This window comes from Castor canadensis, chromosome 12, assembly GCF_047511655.1.
Source record: "Castor canadensis chromosome 12, mCasCan1.hap1v2, whole genome shotgun sequence".
Lineage (NCBI taxonomy): Eukaryota > Metazoa > Chordata > Mammalia > Rodentia > Castoridae > Castor > Castor canadensis.
In genome coordinates, this window is record NC_133397.1 from 78,651,204 (window position 1) to 78,671,413 (window position 20,210).

Genomic DNA, 20,210 nt, shown 5'->3' on the forward strand with positions numbered 1-20,210 from the left:
GCATCAGAAAGAAGGGACTACACCAAGGGAAGCAATGTTTACTTATCCCATGGTGACTTCAGAGCCAACATGACATCTACACTTGTACAACCCATTCAGTGGCCCTTAGATTCTGAAGTTGCACATCCTTTGACTTCCTGGATGAGCTGCCTGATGAAGTCTATAAAGAATAGACTTGTGCTTCAGCCCAGCTGTGAGAGGATTTATCATGCTTGTGTTGTCTTTCATAGTTTTCCCTCAGTCTGAGTACATCATTATCAACTGTTTCTATCTAGATTTTTATATAAAACTAATGGAAAGAAATTCCAGATGTCCTTAATGACTGTCATGCTTAAGAACAATGTGGTTCTTCAAAGGCAAAGGGAAGCTTTTCTTAATTCTTTGCGAGAAGCAGTGCATTGTGTTGCCTGAATGGGGTGTCCTTGCTGGTTCAAAGTGCAGGTCATTCTCGGTCATTCTTCAGAGACCCTAGTAGCATCTGAAGGTATTTTTGTCTCCATAACCTGCAGATTGAACAGAAAGGTAGGTGCATCCGTGGTCTGGTTCCAAGATTAATCATAGGAAACTCCCTAGCTGATCATTTAAGTATCTTTTAGTCAGACCACAATCACCTCTTCCAGGTCCCAAGGTAGTGGCACTGCATTGACTTCTCTGTTACTAACCACAGAGTGGTTGCCATTCAGTTGTTTTACTGCCACTTTCACTTCAGCCAGCCTCTCACAGTGACATATATCCAAATAATACACTGGACTATTGTCACCTGTCTCAATACAAAGAGATCTGCTTTGTTCCAGAGGTACAATGTGAGAGTACCTATACTGGTGACTTCCAAATTCTCAGAATATTGTTATAAACATCTTCATTTATTAACTTAACAACCATAATGATAGAATAAGTTGAACTTTTTAATCAATACAGATTATGTAACATAAATTTAGCTAGGAAAATAACAGAAAGGATAAAATGGAAATAGTAGACAGAGAACATTGGATAAGAGGTTGGAGGGCTGGATTCATGGATCAATTGGTAAAGAACCTGCCTTGTAAGTGCAATGCCCTGAGTTCAAATCCCAGTACTTCAGAAAGAAAAAGAAGTTGAGATTCTCAGCAGTGGACAAAAGGGTCATCTCCCTTCAGAAATGATGGATGATGAGGTAGAGGAAATGTGGAATCAATGCAAAATTGAGGTACACAGAAGAATCCTAAGCAGAAAAGTGTCCTTCCTTGGCACAAAAACAAACATGAAAAATCTGAATGGAAAAAACACTTCTAATTGCTACCTACTTAACACATTGTACTTGTTACATTGCTGAAATAGAAGAGAAATGATAATCACAGACCTGCCATAAATTCCAAATCTGACCACTTGTCCCCTCCACCAACACATCATGGGAAAAAATCTCCATCAATTTTCTCCTGGTGAAGGCCACAATCTCCTCAAAAACCACTCTACTCCTTTCTTTGTCACTTGTTCCTTGATAAATGTTCACCATTCTCAAAATGTTAAACTGTGGCCATTGGGCCAAGTTCTTTATTCCCACACCAATAGATTGCCTCAGAACTCACTCTGGCCTCCTAATGGAGTGATCTTAACCCCTCTTCAGCTGTTTTCTGAAGAAAGAAAAGGTTATTTACCAGATATTTTCTTTGTTAATCCTCAAAATGCATCCCCTGAAGACAGCCCTCTGGATCAGCCAACATGTTCCACACAAATGATGGGGGGAGCTTAAGGGACTGTAAATGAGGGGAACCTGCAAGTACAATTTTGGTATTGATGAGATGAATATTGGCACAGATTTTAAGTCTTCTGTTCTTTTTTCTTTCTTTAACACAATTCTATTATATGGCCCTTATACAGGCTGGTCCTAGGAGAAAGGGAGTACTAAAGATAGGAAGAAGTTATTTGGTATTAGGATATAACAAGAGAAATAACACAGGAAGAGAATAGAATTTTTAGCTTCCCCAAAGTAATTTAAGTTTCCCTGGACATTGTTATAATTTGAGCAAGATGTGAGGAGAGGTCATAACTTATTGTGGTTTCTAGCCCTTCATACTTCTGGCTTCTAAGAAAAATGCAATCATAAATATTTAATAATGCCTGTGTTCTCTTGAAGAACAGGTGTAAGATCCATTCAGGATCTTTATCTAGAATATCTTTTCTGGATAAGGTAGAATAATTTTAGAAGCAATGGAAAAATCTACAGTGATGACTTAAGGCATAAATTGAATTTAGATGGCTGGTGCATTTAGGGTTGGTGTAGTGGCTCAATAAGAGTAATTTCATCCGCAGTTTCAGTTGCCACCTTCACCAAACTGAATTTCTAATCTTGCGTATAATGCCTCATAGTTTCAAAATGACTGCTGCAGCTTTCAGAATCAAGTCCTCTCACACCTATTCCGGGACAAATTATTTGAAAGAGCTCTTTAGCTTCATTCTTTTCATAAGGAGACAAAATCCTTTTCAAAATCTATGTCAACCCCCATTCCTCTCATGTATCATTTCTGCTTAATTACATGTTCCCTTAAATCCCTATTTTATCCTGGGTTGGGAGAGAGTGATATGTCTTTTCTATGTATAGAAGAGTTCAGGTGTTTCTCAATAAAGAAGCAGATGGAAGCTGACTGCTCTGTAGGTATTAAGAGCTTTGCCACACTTTAAATTTCTGAAAACTTTCAATCCCAAAAAGGAGGAGACATCCCACAGGCATCTTAATCTGGTCAGGTTTGGAACAAGCCAGGCCATGAGAATGACAATGAAGTAATTTTTCTAATTAGGCAGGAGGCAGTGTTGGCTTCAGCAACTGTGGAAACATTGCCTAATAATTTAAGGCCAGCAGAGATTATCAGCTACTGGATGAAAAATGGGAGATTTGGAACAAGGATTTCAAACAAGGTTTAAGTCCAGGCTTGCATTCCCTGAGAGCTTCCAGGCTCTCGAATGGTGTTGTGGAGAAATCAGCTGTTCTGCTGAAAAATCATGCTGAAAACTTTGGGCAAACACAGCTCCTGCCCATGGAACTGCCTATAGGGGATCATGGGAACTGCAGTACCAAGACCCCTGAATTTAGCTGAGACCCAGGGCCAAAATGATAGAGAGACAGGATCACAGAACTGGCCTGGCTCTGTGAGGGTGGCTATCTTCTGTCCTCTTCTCACTGATCCTGGGGGTCCAAGACCAAGGTGTATATCATCCAATGTCCTACTGGAGTCTTTTCTCATCCAGTGTCTGTTCTGCTTACAAAGATATAGAACACATGTTAAATATATAAATTTTGTGTCTATTGTGTGTCCTGCTGATTGCTAAGGACTCCTTTAGATGGACTGGAAGATGACATTGAAATTGCAACACCTCTTCCCCCCCATTCACAGCTCTTGCCTCTAGGATCCCTCTAGTGCTTGTCATCTAGAACAATGAATGGATCCTTCAGTGTGTTTTGCCCCCTACTATTCACAATGCCAAGGCATTCTACTGAGCACATGACTGTTGCAGAATTTCAGCAATTGTTTTAGCATACATCTTGGTACCTTGTTGACCTGTGGTTTTAGCTTTATTCTACGAATCTTGGTGAAATTTTTGTCATTGACAGGAAGTGAAAATTATAGATAAAATAAAAAAATTCAGAAGCTGGTATATGGAGTGACAGGATTCACTATCATCACAGTCCTCATGAAAGAAAGGCAGAGGTCTTCTATGGCTCAGGGCGCCTGCTTATAATGAAGTAGCATCACTCCTGCTTCCCCAGGGTGTTTAAGAACAGGACTCTGGGCTTTGTTCATAGTTGCATTTGCATGCCATCTCATGGCAGGTGTGTGACATAACAATTTAGGATTTTCAGTTTGTGGTGTGGCCATATTCTTGAACCTTATTGTATTCCATTCATCACTAGATCAGATTCTGTACAAACTCAAATGCTTCCTTTCCTCAGTAAATTGACCAGTTCACTAACAAAAAACACTTTTAATTCCCTAGGAATTCTTTAGAAATAATGCTCATAGGGAAGTTAAACTCTGAGGTTGTGTGATTCACTTAAGAGGCCAAATATTTGGTTTTATAAAGAGATAGGGGCACTGAGGAACCCTGCGTGGAGTAATTATTGGGGTGGGAATCTGGTCTGTATCTGTGAACCTAGCCTCATCATTCTCACTTTAGAAACCACAGCTTCCTGATTTGGGATGCTTTTCAGAGGTTGTGTGCTCAGTTGGGCAGAAGTGGCATCCATGATAACTGAGGGCAGGAAGGTTCAAGTCAGGCTGCTGATCCATGGCACTGCTGTTCAACCAGCTGACCTAATCTAGTTCTGTCATATCTGTGGAAGATGGAAACACCTTTGGTCTGTAACTATAAAGAGATAGTGCTCTTGCTTGTTTCTGAACTGCTTCCTTCTCTTAAAAGAATCCATCATTACCAGATACAAGTATGAGAGTTTTGATAACAACTCTATATGCTTTTTTAAATCAAGAACGATAAATTATGAAGGTGGCATATACCATTGCAATTATGGAACACAGCAAGTCAAGATCACCAAGGAGCATGGTCCTTTCCATGTTCATGACTCTTCCGTGACATGTTGGTTTTTAACATCAGAAATGATAACTCCTTCCAGAAAACTACTAATTGAATTGATGATGTGAGAACAGAAAAAGGAAATGATGACATCTAACTCTCACAAACAAAAGCAACCTCTGGGAATAGCAAATGTATTGCTGTAGACAGTTGAGGTCAAACTGAAACTTCAAATAGTTTTTCAATGAACCTTGAAAAGCACATCAGATAAAATATATGTTAAAGAAGAAGTGCAAAGAAGGAAAATACAACAGAATACAATGTAGATTTATGCCTTATTTTAAAAATCATTGTTAAATTCAACTTTAAGCTATAAATATGTTTAATTAATTATTTGGAGCTATTTTCTTTGGTTAATTAATTTGTCAGTTTAACATTTATGATGCAATGATTCCTTCATCTTTGGTGATACTTATTTATTTCCCTTTTAAAAACTTTCAATTTTGGATCTAGAATCAATTTAGAACTTCATCACCAAGACAACATATATTTCCCTTAAAACACTGAAAACCTATAAGGAGTGTTACCTCTTATCCTTCACTAGCTATAGTGAAATTGTTGTGTAAATTAATATACACATTTGTACATATATTGTTCACAAGAAGAAAAGGTCTTGTTTGCATCTTAGTAAATCCTGGTGAATTAAAGATATAAGAATTGCATAGCACAGGATAAAAACAAAAACAACAAGTTAGCTGCACACTACTTCTCACTTCCTCTTTCCAACAAATACCTACTTAGAAGAACATATTCCTCTATGTCCACTTCCTTCTCTTCTTAATTTCAGACAGCAGTCAGTTTAGAGATATGAAGACAGAAATGATTTCACATCCACCCCTGAAAAGATGAAACCTAACTCACTAAGTCATGTTTGATTGCAACTTAACCCACAGCTATTTTTTCACAATAAGTGGCATTTGTTGAAGATAAACTCCCCTTCTTTCATATAATGCTTCACAAAAAGGGTACCTTAGAAGTTGGTAAAAATGCTAGATTTCTCCATTAAGACTACAAAAGTTCAACAGAGGCCAAAAGGTATTGAAACAAGAATATTATGATGCAATCAGGTAACAACATGTGGAGCTGACAAGACAAAGAGCCATTCATTGATGCTTTCATTAGCATGGTTTCAAAGGGTGAACAATGGATCCCACTACCTAAGCAAATCTCTTAAATTGGACATTTGCAACACAGATGAACATGAAGATGCCATTTCACCAGTGGAATATCCAACTGAGCATTCAACAGGCAATGGATATTGAGGTTGTAATGTTTTAAAACTGATGCACAGGCTACAAAAAAGAGAATACTTCCTAGCCTTAAGGAAATGAGACTATCCAAGAGAGCATGCACAGCTGGAATAAGGGAGGGAATCAGGGTTGTCTGCTGTAGAGGTGGAACATACTTCAATGTGTTGGTTATGTAATTGCCCCAACTGCACCTGCAAAAATCAGAAGAGCATGGAACTGCCTTGTCTTGCTGTTCAGCCAGGTCTAACTAGATTTTGTTCTGGGTTGTATTACAGGAGGAGGAATACTTATGCTTTGCTGACAGCAGTAAGTTTCAGTTTCAATCATTTTTTGCAGGGTTTTTATCCCAAAATAAAAAAAAATGTGTTATAAGAAGGGAAATTCTACATTATTGTGGTTTCAGGCAGATTAAAATATAAGTTTTATCCTTCGGATAGGTTTAAGTTACAGACAATCATATGTAAGTCTTTATAGTGTATACCTTGATTATTAAACCAAAATGTCAGGAAAGGATTAAGAAAGGTGACATTTTGTACCTGTCTTTTTTAGTCTGTACAAGGGTTTGAAGTCAGGGTTTCACTTTTGCTTAGAAAATGCTCTCTTGCTTGAGTCAAGACTCCAGCCATTTTTTGCTCTCATTTTTTTTGCAATGCTAGCATTCTAGTCCTTAAAACATGATTTCAGCCCATTCTGGGCTGGCTATTTTAAAGACAAGACCTCATTTTTTACTTAGTCCACTCAAAAGAAACATGCCACCACACACAACTTTTTCTTTTGAGATGGACTGTTGCAATTTTTTTAACCTGGGTTGGCCTGGAACCATGATCCTCCAATTCCCAACATCCGAAGTAGTTTGGGGTGATAGGTGTGTGCCACTGCACTCAGCTATTGGTTGAAGATAGGTCTCAATATCTATTTGCCTAGGCTCATCTCAAACTGCAATCCTCCCCCATCTTAACTACCCAAGGAGCCAGAATTACAGGTACAAGCTAGTAATACATTTTATTTTGCATGTATGGAATCTTTTCATATATGCTTTGAAATATCTTGTTTTCAATTTTTGTTCTACTTATTTTCTGATAATAGTCAAATATTGCCCACTGAGAACTCATTTGACTGTCAAAGCTTAAGGAAAAGTCAATTGTAAATTGTTACATGACCCCTGACATCTAATGGCATCTGAAGTCAATCACAACTCCCTCCACTGCCTTACAACTGACCCTCCTCACCTTCTCCACTAAGCACAACCCATTTAGGGGGCTTTCACTTATGATTTTTTGAGTATAACAAATCATCATTATTTTATAATTTACGTGGAAATGTTTACTTATTTTTTTTCCAATATCCAATTCATTATTTTCAACTCTGAAAATAATTTTATTCCGTTGAGTGAAATTCACCATTTTTTCCAATTAAAAAATGTATTTGTGCAGTCAACTAATTTCTACTTATTGTTAGCATCCAGGGGAAGTTAAATCCTTCATGGAAGGGACAAGTGCACATGAATAAATGGCATCTTTAATCCCAAGTGCTGATATTGTGGTGGTAGTACGGGAGTGTTCCAGGGAGGAACAACTAATGAATAGACATAATATTGGTTAGATAAATTGCGCCAATTGCACCTGCAAAAATCAGAAGAGCATGGGATTGCCTAGTCTCTGTTCATCCAGGTCAGGCTAGATTTTATTCTGGGTTTAGTACAGAAGGAGGAATTAGTTATGGTTTGCTGGCAGCAACAAGTTTGAGCCTCTTCAGGCTCTACATTTCTGATGGTTATAGTGAAATCTTCCCTGATCTACTGCTACTAAATCTTGAGAAGATCCCATAGATGGACTGGTAAACAAACTTAGGATCAGTTTGGGAGTCTGATCTAATTTTTGTGCTAATACACTGAGAGGCACAGCAGGTAATGGTAACTGTGTCCATTGGAGACACAAACAGGATGGCTAGAGACTGGATCAGCACAAAATCACCCTGGAGAATGAACCCATGAATTAAACATCAGCATTACATGACTGTGTACTTATGGAAGTCACCACTGCCCACTTCGAGAGGAGGAACGAATATTCCTTTAAAAAAACAGATTCCAATGGCAACACAGATTCATTTGGTGCAGGTTTTGAAGAAAGACAATTGGAAATTCACATAACATACTCACTTTTAGCTATATTGAATAGGAAGTCATCTCAAATATAAGTGGTATCTCTAACAGGAAGCAGGATCTTTTTTTGTTGTTTCATTCATTCTGTTTTGTCTATCATGCTGAGTGATGGCATGCAACTAACATTGTTCATCAGTAGGCCAGATGTGAATTTGAAAAATTATTTCAAATACAATCTGTTGAAAGCATAAAATTTCTATATAACTAAGTTATGGAACTTTTATTCGTTTTCATATAATTATGATATAATGTGAAAACAATTTATTTTGTATTGACTGAAAGATTTTCTTGTTGTAAGATAACAGAAATTCTGTATCTTAAAAATAGTACTTAGGATACATATACATTTTTTAGTATTTTAGAGAGTTAGAAATATTAGATGTATTTCTGTATTCTTCCAGTATTGCACATAGTAAATTTTATGTTCTTCATCACTCAGTTTAAATTCCATTGCCATTAGCAACCATAATTGAAGCAACTCGGATATTTTGGAATTCAGAAGTTCTATTAGCTATGAATTTATAAGTCAATTTGAGTACCTAAAGGGTGTTATTGGTAATTACTTAAATTATGCTTTTCCTGAGGATAGGTTGTATAGAAGACCACCCCAATTACATTAATGAAGAGTATCAATGGGGCCAGGTGCTGGTGGCTCACATCTGAAATGCTAGCTACTCAGGAAGCAGAAATCAGAAGGATCCTGGTTCAAAGTCAGTCTGGCCAAATAGTTCACAAGACCCTATCTTAAAAATACCCACAAAACAGGGCTATCAGAACGACTCAGCAGTAAAGCACCTGCCTAGTAGGCATGATTTCCTGAGTTCTAACCCCAGTGTTGCAGGAGGACTCATACAAAGACTGAGAGGGCATTAAAGCTTTTGGGAAGCAAGTTTATTAAGCAAGCAGGCAGCGGCTCAGTGGACTGGTGTCCAAAGGCTGAGCCCTGAGAACATGGGGGCTTTTCTTACATACTATTTAGTACAGGCTACAGAATGGAGAGGGGAGATACAGCTTGTACCATACATAATCACATGTCATTGCATTGGCTACACTAACCTCTGGGGCGAGGTGACCCTTTCCTGGTCTCTAGGTAAGCTTCCCTAACTCTAGTTTGTCTTTTGTTTTACTGTAGCATTCATCAACTCCCTTACCTCTAACTTCCTTCCTGCCACATTGCCCTCTTCGATGCTTGGACCCACTTTTATGTCAAAGAGCATAATATTGATCTAAGGTTTTATATATCCACAGCACCATAACATCATATTTTTTTCAGCTGTCTCACTTTCTATAGTGGCTTCCATAATGGTCCTGAAAGTCTCCAACATCAGGTGGATTAGGCAGGATAATATGAGCATGCCCTAAAGATAAGGAACATTTTCCCTGTTAAGATATTGTATCCCCTGAGGGTTGAGAACCAGTCCCCAGAAAGTTTACTGGGATTCTATCATTTCCACATCTGTACAGGGACATGGGCAAGCTTCTTCATCTTATCAATAATCTCTTCAATTACCTTTCCCTCATCATCAATATGTAAACAGCAGTTACTCAGATTTAACTTTCCACATTCTCCACCCTCCAAGGCTAGCAAATAATCAAAAGCCAAACTGTTTTGGTAGATAGCATTGCATATTTAGTTTGTTCTTTGGCTAATGTGCTGAGGGCTTTTGCTGTTTCACTAGTTATAATTTCAGCCACTGTCTGAAGCCAAATTATATGGTTGAGCATATAGATTGGAGTGTGATAGCCCCAGGAGCCATCTTCTGCCCATGTAGTGGGGACATAATATTGAATGATCCACTCAGGAGGCGATTCATCATTCTTCCAGTCCCCTATTTGTAGGGTATCTCCCTTCTTTACCTTTATCCTTTCCTTATATATGGAGACTCCTAATTTTTTGCCTTGTTGGAGGGAGACTGAGAAAAAAGAAGGCTGGGTGGTGCTCAACATACAGGTTCCAAACCAGTCATTGGTCAGGATTGTGTAAGCTCATTCCCCTCAGATCCAATATAGTTCCTTAGGTGACTGCCACTCTATGCCTGTGGTTAGATTATTCCAGGCTATTGCAAGCTTAGGGAATTTACCCAGAGGGTGAGTTTGGGTCTCCATGTGATGAGGAGCTCCCCACCATTGAGTCTCCAGAGTAGCATCATTGTAAAACTTTTGTCCCAAACAGACCAAGTCCCCTACTCAGGTGAAGAATCAGCACTTCAGATGGGAGATACAGTAATTCCCAATGACAGAGGGTTTTAGACAGCAGACACTCTCCCGAAAGCTAGGGTCTCTTGTGGGTTTAGCTTTTTGACCTCCCTTGGGCAATGGTCTCTTACATTTATTCCCCCACAAACAAAACACAAAGTTACATTCCAAGTTTGTGCTGTGGACTCTGCTATTGAGAGGAACAGGTTTTTGGTTTTAACTGAGATGGGAAACTCACTTTGTATCTCCTCATAAAAGGAGTGAAAGACCTGGTATGAGGAGCTCTCATGAGTGATCATGATGAGTTGAAAATACAGCAAAGTACCAGGGTCAGTTCTCTCTCCTTTGATTAAAATGTCAAACTTTTCCCCAATATCCTAGCCTGCATCATTGAGGTTGAAAATAGTGAAATTTACAGGGTTACAGGCACCAAGTGCAGTCAGGGCTTTTCCTCTTTGTAAAAGAGCAGCAGTCCCATGTGAGATATAGACCTCTCCTTTAAACCAAGTTGCCCACATTTCACAGCCCCAGTAAGAGCAGTAGAGTTGTTCATAGCTTGTACAACCAGATGTCCAACTATCATTTTCTGGGCATATATACTTGTCATCTAACCTATAGGCCCTTTCCCAGGCTAGCCCACCACACTTGCCCCGGGCCCAGTGTTTTTAGCTATTGTGGCACATGAATTAAAGTATATGGACACAGGTTTGTTGGGTTCATTAATCCAGATGTGGTTAATGAGTTTCCCAGTGCTGGTGAAGATTCAGACTCTAGTCATTGCTCCCAAGGGCAATAGATCTTGTAAGGTAAAGAATTTTGCCTCATCTGGGATAAGGCCCAAAAGTGTGTATGGGTTTACGACTACACTGTGTAAAGTAACAGTTGTTGAGTTAACTGCACAGAGGTCCTTAACTGGCCTAAAGTCTGCAGTCCCTGGTTTTTGGACAGGCAAATAGGGGGTGTTCCAAATAGACTGACAGGGCCAAAGGATCCCATATTTTAGGAGTTTATTGAGATGCTTTTGGATCCCAATCTGGGCCTTGTGAGGAATATAGTATTGCCTCTGGCTACCAGAGATGGCTCCCGGATTTAATTCTACCACCACTGGAGGTATGTTCTGAGCCAGTCCAGGGGTGTTGTCCTCAGCCCATCCTCCTGGAATCAGAAAGGAATGTTCAGGCAGCTCAGAAATTTCTTTAGAGGCACAGAGTCACCATTCCTCCTCCTCTGCAACTGTGAGAGTCAGAGTCTTGGCTTCAGATCCCCTCAGTTTTATGACATCAGAGTCAAGGGTTATTAGTGCCCTTAAATTGCATAACAAATCTCTGCCCATTAGGGCCACAGAGCAATCAGGAAGGTAAAGGAACTCATGTCTTACTTCATGCTTTCCAGGATTGTATTTCCTGGATGCAAGGAAAGGGTGACACATTTGATCTCTCGTGAACCTGAGAATAGCTGCATGTCTCTGTGAGAGAGGACCCACAGGTTGGGTTACAACCAAGTGGGTTACACTAGTGTCTACCATTAGGTCAAAGAGATGGCCCCCATCTTCATTTGGACCATAGGCTCCTGGGGGCCCAGTAGAATGGAGCCCAGTCTGTCCTAGTCTTCTTCACAATCCTCAAAAGTGGCTAGTCCAATGACATCTTCCTCCCAGGGGCCATTCCTCCACTGAAATGGCCAATACTTTCCTCCAATAATTCAGTCTTTGCCTCTGGTCTGAGGGGCCTTCTGGGGGTCTCTGGGTCATTGGAGATACTCATTCTTCCATTGTCCTTCTTGACAACAGTAGGCTCATTGGTCCCTCCTTGATTCCTCTCTAGGGCAAGTCAGGGGTGCTGACTGCCATACATGGGATTTACACACATACATGCATGTATGTATGGTATGACACATGAGATTACCATACAGACATACATATATGTATGGTGTGAACATTCATACCAACAAACCCCTCAAGCTTTTGCAACGTTCACCTTATGCTCCCCTGAGCCTAGCTGACAAAGGCAGCAATAATCATCCTCTGGTTTTCAGCTGTCTCTGGGTCAAAAGGGGTATAGAGGCAGAAGGCCTCACATAGTTGTTCATAAAACTTACTGGGGCTCTCATCTGGCTTTTGGTGGAATTCCATTCTTAGTCATATTCATGGCTATTTTTCCTACTTTTTTCATGCCTCCTAACAAAGCCTCCTGATACCACTCAAGCTATGGGTAATCTCTGTCATCAGTCGGGTCTCAACAGGGGTCCTCCTCAGAGAACTGGCCCTGAGCATAGGCTTGAGCATATAGAGAGTCCACAAGGAAATGGTTTTCCAGCTACCTTAGAGCTGCCATGGTTATAACTGTGTCACTCCTCAGTATTAAATAAGTTAGAAGAAGCTGTTGGAAGGCTGTCCAGCTTGGCTTATGAGTTTGGATGATTGACTGCATTAGATAAATCAGGGCCTGTGGCTTTTCCATGAAGGAGAAGGTATGCTGCTTCCAGTTAAGGAGGTCTGTAGTGGGAAGGGCTCGTAAATGAGTGTTCACTTTGCTCCTTGTATCTACCATGCTGGCTGTAATATACTTGGCCTGGACCTCCCTCAGACACATCTGCAAGGTGGTGGGTTCTGGGGGACAGACTAGGCCAATAGTGGGACTGTTTAAATGTTCTTGGTTAAACCTAGGGGCCAGTCTCTCAGGGAGCTGTGGAATGAGGATTGGTGGACTCAGAGTGAGCATGAGGCTCATGGGGCCTGAAGAAAGTAGGGTAGTTGCAGTCCCTGGGCTTGGCCTTGTGAATGTATTTGCTGATGGGGCTTCCTTGTCAGATGCTGCTCCCCCTTCTGGGAATGGTGGAGAAAATATATACGGGGGAGGCAAAGGTGGGAACAGTGGCACATAAAAGAGTAAGTTCTCTTTAGGGTCCTCTGTTAATATGGGTTTCATTGGCTTTTTACAATTTTCCCTGCATGTGGAAGTTGCTGCCATCCTGGCTACCATAACCCTACATGCTCCCTCTAGGTGGAGCTTTAGCCATGTGGGCCAGTGAAGGACTGCATCCTGCCAGCAATCAATATAAGGAAATTGATCAGGGTGTCTTGGTTCCCCTACAACCACTTCAAAAACTCTATGACTATGACCTTATCTAATGATCACTTGAAGAGCCATCCTACTCCAAAAGCAGGTCAGTCTATTTCACAGAAGGTCCTAAGCTTACCAGGAGTAATCTCCATTAAATCCCCTTTTAAAGTTTTAAGCATGCACTCTAGGGAGGTGTTCTTACTCTGACCTCCTCCTATTCCATCTGTTTGCCAGACTTCAAGACAGAGACAAAGACAGAAGAGATAAGGACTGTGGAGAAGGAGGTAAGGGATCCTCCTCTCTGGCACACAGGGGAAAACAAGTAACATCAATTGCTTTGTCCATCCCTGGCAGCTCCTCTCACAGGAATTTAAGCATCTCTTGGCTGTACTGAGTCCATATAAGCCCTGGTCTGGAGGCCCTGTTATGGATCACCATATAGTGCAGGTTACAGAATGAAGGGGGCAAGTACAGTTTGTCCCTTACATAGTCGCATGGTATTGTATTGGAGGCTCTAACCCACTGGGGTGAGGTGACCCATTCCCGGTCTCGAGGTAATCTTCCCCAATTGTAGTTTGTCTTTTCTTTTACTGTAGCATTCACCAACTCCCTTCCTCCTACCTTCCTTCCTGTCACACCAGGACAACCAAAAAAAGTATAACTAGTGAAGTTGTTACTAGAAATTACATAGGTGGAAAAATAGGAATTTCTGAATATTACCAAATATTATCCTGTGAAAATATACTCTAAATTTACAATGGTCAACATGGACTTAACTTCTCTTACAACCAATCTGCATCAATTGTCTATTTATTATGCTGGCTAAACCTTTATAACAAATGTGGTCAGACGGGGAGGTTTGTGATGAGCTGTTACTCAACTTTCCCTGTCATCATAGCTGGGAACTTGGGCCACTTAACTCTCACTACCGCTTTATCCATCCAGGGTTGATGCAGAAGATGTGTTCTTAACAGGTGCCTGTCCTGTAACTGCAGTATCCAGAAAAGGCATTCTTCAGCATCTTCCTTTCACAGAGTGTGAGAGTCTGCTTTACTGCTCCTCAGACAAACAGCACAGGTGGTTGTTGGGTCACCCCAAAAAGGGAGGTTTGTGTTTGATGGTGGGCCACTGTGGGAATAACTCTTTTTTATTGTTTTATTATTCATGTGTGCATACAAGGCTTGGGTCATTTCTCCCCCCTGCCCCCACCCCCTCCCTTACCGCCAACTCTGCCCCCTTCCTCTCCTCCCCACCTCTCAATACACGACAGAAACTATTTTGCCCTTATCTCTAATTTTGTTGAAGAGAGTATAAGCAATAATAGGAAGGAACAACTCACATTAATTTCCTGTGCATGTGTGTTACCTTCTAGGTTAATTCTACTTCATCTAACCTTTTCTATAGTTCCTTGTCCTTTCTCTTATTGGCCTCAGTTGCTTTTAAGGTAACTGCTTTAGTTTCTCTGTGTTGAGGGCAGCAAATGCTAACTAATTTTTTAGGTGTCTTACCTATCCTCACCCCTCCCTTGTGTGCTCTCGCTTTTATCATGTGCTCAAAGTCCAGTCCCCTTGTTGTGTTTGCCCTTGATCTAATGTCCGCATATGAGGGAGAACATACGATTTCTGGTCTTTTGGGCCAGGCTAACCTCACTCATAATGATGTTCTCCAATTCCATCCATTTACCAGTGAATGATAATATTTTGTTCTTCTTCATGGCTGCATAAAATTCTATTGTGTATAGTTACCACATTTTCTTAATCCATTCGTCAGTGGTGGGGCATCTTGGCTGTTTCCATGACTTGGCTATTGTGAATAGTGCCGCAATAAACATGCGTGTGCAGGTGCCTCTGGAGTAACCTGTGTCACAGTCTTTTGGGTGTATCCCCAAGAGTGGTATTGCTGGATCAAATGGTAGATCAATGTCTAGCTGTTTAAGTAGCCTCCAATTTTTTTTCCAGAGTGGTTGTACTAGTTTACATTCCCACCAACAGTGGAAGAGGGTTCGTTTTTCCCTGCATCCTCGCCAACACCTGTTGTTCATGGTGGTGCTAAATGATGGCTGTTCTAACAGGAGTGAGGTGGAATCTTAGTGTGATTTTAATTTGCATTTCCTTTATTGCTAGAGATGGTGAGCATTTTTTCATGTGTTTTTTAGCCATTTGAATTTCTTCTTTTGAGAAAGTTCTGTTTAGTTCACTTGCCCATTTCTTTATTGGTTCATTAGTTTTGGAAGAATTTAGTTTTTTAAGTTCCCTGTATATTCTGATTATCAGTCCTTTGTCTGATGTGTAGCTGGCAAATATTTTCTCCCACTCTGTGGGTGTTCTCTTCAGTTTAGAGACCATTTCTTGTCCCATTTATCCATGCTATCTCTTAGTTGTTGTGCTGCTGGGGTTTCGTTGAGAAAGTTCTTACCTATTCCTACTAACTCCAGAGTATTTCCTACTCTTTCCTGTATCAACTTTAGAGTTTGTGGTCTGATATTAAGATCTTTGATCCATTTTGAGTTAATATTGGTATAGGGTGATATAATGAATCTAGTTTCAGTTTTTTGCAGACTGCTAACCAGTTTTCCCAGAAGATATTGTTGAAGAGGCTGCTATTTCTCCATCATATATTTCTAGCTCCTTTGTCAAAGACAAGTTGGTTATAGTTGTGTGGGTTCATATCTGGGTCCTCTATTCTGTTCCACTTGTCTTCATGTCTGTTTTTGTGCCAGTACCATGCTGTTTTATTGTTATTGCTTTGTAATATAGTTTGAAGTCAGGTATCGTGATACCTCCTGCATTGTTCTTTTGACTGAATATTGCCTTGGCTATTCGTGGCCTCTTGTGTTTCCATATAAGTTTCATGGTAGATTTTTCAATCTCTTTAATGAATGTTATTGGAATTTTGATGGGATTTTCAAGGAATAACTCTTGCATCTTGCATGCAGTAATAAACTCCAACATCCTCAGACTCCACTGTCTTGATTTTGAGTGTGAAATCTGTCTCTGATTCACTGCAACTGAACTTGTAATGGACTCCAGAAACCTATTGGAAACCCGACAGATCAGAAGCTTTGGAGACTGGCCTGGTTTCTGAAGGAGCCAATGGAAATAGGTGATTCCATTACTATGTACAATGTTCCTCTACAGGAGATGGAGGCTGGCTCTCCAGGGGTGATGGACAAGGAGAGTGTAATCTGGGTTATCACAATGTCCCCACTGGATCCTGAAGTAAGAGGGAAGTTCAAGGACATGACTGAATATCACAAGACATTTTCATAATTTTCTTTGCTATTTATTTCTGGAGAAGTTTTTTTTATTTTGATCTATACACCAAAAATATCAAAATTTGAAAAAGAACTTAACATTTGCAAAATACAAGGACCTCTAGAATTTACATAGTTCATCCACCTCTTTCTGAGCCACAATCTTCACCAAAGCACAGAAGACTTTCCTGAAATCTCTCTAAACCTCATGGAGGACAATCTGTTATGCCTGTCTTGAAGGATACAAACTGCACGTCTCACATATGGAGAGAACACACATGGCAATCAGGGGGTTCCAGAGATCGCCAGTCCACCCCATCTCCTCTTCATCTCCCTCTGTCCTTACTAGGGACCGTGAACATTAGCAGCCTCAGGAGCTGAGCATACCACCTCATATTTAGGAATTGAACTCAGAAGACCTTGTCAGTCAAGACAAGGTTAGAGCTGAGCTTTAATGTCAGACTTGCAGGGAAGGGTCCTCCCTAGGGAGCAACATGCAAAGTCCCAGTGGGCTCAGTGGTTTGAGAAAACTGACAGAGGAAATAGAAAGAGAGAAAACAGGGGGTGGGTGTTGAACTGTGAACAAAATGACAAAATGTCTTCTGTGTTTTAGGGAAGAGTAAGAGGATCAAATCTATGCCTTCCTTGCCAGATAAGGGACATCGGCTTGCTCCCTCTTTTTATTCTACCTGCTTTCCAGTTCTTCAGTACTTTCCTACGTACATTATCATAAGAAATTATTTTGTGTTTCTTGTTTCTTTCATAGACATTTCTACAATGTTAATGCTGTCTTTATATTTTATAAAATTAAAATTAAACATATATAATATGAAGACCATCAATATAAAATTTGCAGTGAAGAAGATTTTACATACATTCATGTTTACAATGCAGATGAAATATGGAATGCTATATCAAGTTCTCCATGTGCTGAGCTCATACCCCTTCCCAGCACATGGCATCTGCTGCAAACTACCAACGTGATTGTCCTTCTGACAGCTTCCAAATTACTTTGTTTTTTTTTCCTAGACTTCCTGTACTTTTCAGAAAGTACTTTTTCTTCATTTTTAGCTTCTTTCTTGTTTCTTAATTATTTTTAAGCCCTCTATTTTTTCCATGGAATCAGATTTTGGACTGCTTATGATGGTGAAGGACTTTGGGCTCAATTTCTTGTAAGGTGCATCTGGACAAAACAATTTCTCTCATTTGTATTTATAAAAACAATGTGTTTTTACTTTGTCTTTACTTTTGAAGTACAATGTAAATGAATGTAGAATTCTTGGTTGACTTTTTACTTTCCATTCATAATTTAATTATATTATCCCACTCTCTTCTACTCTCCACCTTTTATGATGAAAACTTAATTGATGCATCTATTGTTTTCTGCCTGACTCTAAGGTCCTTTTCTTACAGATTTCCTCTTTTCTATTGCATTATAGTTTGATACACAAAAGAAACAAAAAGAGAAATAAGACTCTTAAAATGCATAAGTATGTGCCAATGGATGGCTGTGGCGAAGTCAAATATTTGAATAACAAATAAAATCGTTACACCTGAAATTTTGTAGAAGTAGAATAGGTGAGTACAATACAAACTGAGGTATTTCAAAACAGAGAGCCTGAACTCTCATCTCTTTTATTTTCAAAGCAACAATGTTTTTATTTTTAATGGATAAACCCAGTATTTATTTACTTTTGCTGAGTCATGACCTGGAGAGTTATTGATATAAGACCCTGGAAAAAGCAAAGGGTGAGGAATGTTAGTGACTGTCAAGTGCAAAAGTCAAAAAACAGAGTTTGAAATATTATTGGCGTCATATTCAGACCATTGACATATGATTTCAGAGAATATGCAATCCTGATGACTAAGCTCAAAAATATGTGGTAACATATATACAGTATTTGTTTTTAGAAACACATAATTTTCCACATTTTGCATTACTCCTCTGTGGCCATAGTTTAAAGTTTTCAATCGGTTCTTCTCACACCCATAGATTGCCTCTGAACTCATTCTGGCCTCCTAATGGGGATACTCAAATCCATCTTCAGAAAAGAGTTGGTACAGTTAAGAAGCTTTTCTTCCCTAGCTCTCACAATGCAACCTTTGAGGGAAGCCTTTAGATCAGCCAGCTTGCTCCCCACAAAAAAGGTGTAGAGTATAAGGGACAATGAATGAGGGGAACCTGCAAACACAATTTTAATGTTGACGAGATGAATATTGGCCCTGATTTTAAATCTTCTCTACTGTTGTTATCTCATTTTCAACAAAATTCCATTATATAACCCTTATGCATGCCAGCTCCTGGAGGAGAGGAAAAGGGTATTGTGTGTTAGGATATAACAAGAGCAATAAGAAGAGGATAGAATTTATTACTTTCTCAAGGTGGGTGTAAGTTTCTCTAGACATTCTTACAACATGAATAAGATGCGTGAAGAGATCAAATCTTATCATGGTTTCCAGCTCTTCAGTTTTTAGAGCCCTAAGAAAATAAGCATAAAGATTTGATAATGCCTATATACTCTTGAAGAGCAGACCTAAGTCTCAGCCAGGTTCTTTACTTTGACTATCTTTTCTGGATAAACTAGAATTATTTTAGAAGCAATAAAAATAATCTACAGTGATGGTTAAAGCCATTAATGGAAGTTACAAGATTGGCTCATTTAGTGTTGATAAAGTAGCTCACTGACAGCTGATTCATCCTTATCTCCATTTGCCACCTTCACCAAACTGAATTTGTTATCTTGTGCTTAATGCCTCATGGTTTCAAAATGACTGCTGCAGCTCTCAGCATCAAGTCCTCTCACAGCTATTCCAGGACAAAGTGTATGGCAAAGCTATTTAGCTTCTCTCTTTCCTAAGGAGCCAGAATTCTTTTCAAAATCTATTTCGGGTCCCACACCCTTTATGTATCATTATAGATCTGATTACATGTTCTTCTTAATCCTTCTCATGTCCAAGGTTGGGAGAGACTCATTTTACCTTGTCATGTGTGGAAGAGAAGAGGTGGTGATTAATAAACCAAAGGAGGAGGAGGCTGAGTGCTATGTAAGTTTTAAGAGCTTTGCCAAACTTTATATTGTTAAAGGCTTCCAAGTCAGAAAAGGACAAGAGATCCAAGGGTGTCTTAGATTGGTGAGGTTGGAACAAGCCAGGCCCCAAGAATGGCAATGAAGTCAAATTTCTAGTTATATAGGTGGCACTGTTGGCTTCAGAAAGTGAGGAAGTGTTTCTTAAATTTAAGGCCAGCACAGATTATCAGGTACTGGTAGAAACAGGAGAGATTTGGAAGAATGGTTTCAAAAAGGACCAAGGTTAGACTGCCTTCCTGAGAGCTTCTAGATGCTGGCCCTGTGCTATGAAAAAAGCAGCTGTTCTGCTAAATAATCAGGCTGTATGCCTGGGACAACCAGAAGTCTTGCCCATGGAATTGACTACAGGGGATCATGGGAACTGCAGTGCCCAGAACCCTGAACTTAGCTGAGACCCAGGGCCAAAATGATAAAGAGACCAAGACCTCAGAACTGCCCTATCTCTGTGGGGGTGGCTATTCACTGTGCTCTTCTCATTGGTCCTGAGGGGCCAATGCCAAGTGGGTTGTCATTCAATGTCTGCAGTGGAGTCTTTTCTCAGCCACTCTCTGTTCTGCTTACAAAGATATACAACACATGTTGAATACATCAATTTTGTGCTTATTGTGTGTCCTGCTCTTTGATGAGGATTCTGGG